Below are 3,381 nucleotides of genomic sequence, written 5' to 3'. Positions count from 1 at the left end.
ACCTGTTCTGCGATGTTCATTAAACGGAGGAGGGTGGAACCCTTGATGGAAATCCAGATCAACCTGTTGGCTTTTTGGTTTGGTTGTTGTTTTTTTTTTTCCCCTTTTTTTTTTTTTTCTTTCTTCTTCCCTCCTCTGTCTGTTCCCTCCTTTCTTCAGGAGCTTGTTTGTGGGAGGAGGGCTCCGGCCCTTGCAGCAAAACCAAATCCTCCCAGGTAATTCCGGGCCCCAGCAGTTGCTTCCCTCATCCTTAAAAGGTGAGGAAAGGAACCGAAGGTGCCGGGCTTGGGAAGGACTGCTCCAGGCACGGCTCTGCACAGGGACTTGGCACACGGAGCCGGGATCAGCCCCTGGCCGCTTTCCAGCCCAAATCTGCAGGAAGGAACAGTGATACTTTCTTTTTTGTACGAGATGAGGGTTTAAAACCATAAAGAATCTGAATCGGCTAAAGAAGGAGTTGGGAAATGCATTCCAAGCTCGGCGTGGCCGGAGCGGCTCCTGCTCTGTCACCACATGGGCACAGCTTGGAAGGGTCTGGTGCTCCAAGTGTTTCAGGGAGGATAGGTCTGGTTTTAGGCATGTTAGGTCTGGTTGTAGGGATATTAGGTCTAGTTTATGCGTGATAGGTCTGGTTTTAGGGAGGGTAAATCCGTTTTTAGAAATGGTAGGTTTGGCTTTGGGGAAGATGGGTCTGGTTTAGGGAGGATAGGCCTGGTTTTGAGACCCCTGGGAGTGGGGTCCAAGAGTGCTGAGGTTGTTCACTCATCTGCTCTGGCAGCACCAGAGACCCTCAAAACCTCTGGACCCCGAGGTGGATCTCCGGTGCCCAAGTCTATCTTTGACTGCCCCATTCCCCAAAAGCCCTGTAAGAGCTGGAGACACCAAAACTCTCTGAATTTCAATGAGTTCTGGTGTCCCACCCTTAAATCCCTGTTCGCTACAAACCCACCCTGGACATGGTTTTCTGCTTTGGCTCCGTTTCTCCTGCGAAGCTTGGGAAAGAAGAACTCCCATCTCTGCCTCGTTTTGTGGCATCCTTGGGACGGGGAATGGTCTCCTCTGGCCATCCCAATTTCCATTTTGTGGGAAAGCTGCTGCTTTGCTGCTCTGGTTCTGCCCAGCACTGGAATTTCCCTGCCAAGGGAGGTGAGGGAAGGTGAGGCTGGATCTGCCACGGACGTGCTCGGACAAGAAACGTCTGCTGAGGAGCAGCTGTAGTTTGGGAAGGACTTCCCAGGGAAGGGGACCCATTCCTGCAGGGTCGACCTTTCCTTCAGGTGGAACTGCAATATATTGCCAAGAACGGGGTGTTCTCCCATGTCCCCCTTCCCAAAACGCCTTTTCCAGGGAAAATCCATTTGAACACCAGGTCACTCACTCAGTGGGTCCTTGGCAGGACTTTTCAGGGTAATGCTGATGGTTTGTTTTAATGATTAATCCCAAATTCCTGTCCGGAAGCAGCCAAAGCTCGTGGCTCCTGCTCGGTGGTGAGATTATCCCTTCCTCGTGGGCATCTCCGATGGCTCTGCGGCTGCAGGCACAGACGGGACCCCAGTGGGCATCAGGTCAGGGGTCACCCTTGGCCTTGGGGCTCCTGGTGGTGCTGAGGGCCCTGGGCATGGCCCTGGAAGGCTGGATCCCTCCGAGGGAAGCAGGTGCAGGTGGAATGAGGGCGCTTTGGGGCAGTAGAGGCTGGGAGCAGTGTCTGCTCTGATCCTGGTGGGATGTTCCATGATCCCAGGTCATCCCACCTGTCTGAGCATCAATCCCTGCTCCTTTCTCCTCCAGGGATCAGTTCTTTCCCTCATCCTTTTTCTTCCATGAAATGAAGTTTCCAGACCTGGGTCCAGTCCATGGGAGCAACAAGTTTGGCTCAAAGAGCATCCCCAGGCCCAGGAAAGCTCTGCAGGTGATGGGATCCAAATGGATCTCGATGCCTTTTGATTCCCAGCTCTGGCACAGCATCGTGTCCTGTGTCCCGCATCCTCCCCATCCCTGGGAGCATCCAAGGATAGGGCTTGGAGCAGCATGAACCAGCGGAAGGGGGTGGAATGGGATGAGCTTTGAGGTCCCTTCCCACCCAAACCGTTCCATGATTCCCCGGTCAGATGCTGGAGATGGGCCTGAATGCCTCTGCCACAGAAAGGTGCAGGAGGATGGTTCAGGATGAAAACTGCCTTGAACTCCTGGGAAAAGCAGCGTGGAACCCTGGTTCTCACTGGGATCACTGGAGCCACTCTGCTCTGAGATGGGTGAGGCTTTTCCAGAGCTGTGTCCTTCCAGCAGGATGGGTTTGGTTTGCAGGGAAGGGGTTTGCAGGTGATGTGGGATGTGTGGGAAGAGGACTCGGCCTCTCCTTTCGAGGCTGAAGCTCCTGCTGTCCCCCCTGGTGAGCAGCGGGCCCGGGGGAGTCCCGTGGAGGGGAGACACACTGGGAGACCCTGATTTCAGCGCCCGTGGTGCTGCTCCTGGGCATTTTTTGGTGTTTGTAGGGAAGGATCCCGTGGCTCCTCTGGAGGAGGGAGGACCTGTCCCCAGCTCAGCTCCTGCCCCTCGCTCCTGCCCCTGCTGCCCTCCCTGCCCCGGGGAGAGGCCGAGCTGACTCAGGCAGCTCCTGTCCTTCCTGATGTTCTCAGTGCTCCTCCTTGGCCAGGTATTTGGTTCAGTTTGGGATGGGCTGGTCCCCAAAACAGGGCATTTCAGCCTTCCTGGCTGCACAGAAATCCTGCTGGAAAGGGACAGGGACAAAGGAAGGTGGGGATAAGGTGGAGAAGGGGATGAAGGGTCCAGTCCCATCCGGCTGGACAGCTGTGTCCTCCCTCTGCCGCTCCCCAGGTGCTCACAGCCTGCTGTGGTTGGGTGCTGAGCCATCCCAGATCTCCCTCTCTGGCTGGGTCACTCTGTGTGCGGTTGGTTGGGGGGCTGAGGCTCAGAGCTGGGCACGGGGAGATTTAAACCATCCCCGGGAGCCTTGAAGGTGCTTCAACCCCCTCGGGCAAACCTGGGCAAGCTGTGACCCTGCCCTGGAGCCCTGGGGGTCATTGCCAGCACCTGGAACTGCCCTTCAGGGTCAGTGGCTCAATGTGTGCAGTGGAACTATTCCTGTGTCAAGGCTCCCCAGGTAATTGGGGTTTATTAGTGAGGAATGAACTGGGAATCAGCCCCAAGAGAGCTGAGTGAGGAGGAGGAGAAGCACTGAGGGGGCTCTGGAGGGAATGAGAGGGTCAGCAGGAGCCAGGTGATGGAGCTGCCCCTGGAATGGGAATCGCCCCTGGAGTGGGAACTGTGTCGGGCTGGTGACCCACGGCCGGGAACGGCTGGGGCTGGGGGCAGCGGTGGGACTGGGAATGGCCGGGGCTGGGGGCACAGGTGGGACTGGGA

Source organism: Corvus brachyrhynchos, unplaced genomic scaffold (genome assembly GCF_000691975.1).
Source record: "Corvus brachyrhynchos isolate BGI_N302 unplaced genomic scaffold, ASM69197v1 scaffold875, whole genome shotgun sequence".
Lineage (NCBI taxonomy): Eukaryota > Metazoa > Chordata > Aves > Passeriformes > Corvidae > Corvus > Corvus brachyrhynchos.
This window is presented reverse-complemented; position numbering follows the sequence as displayed.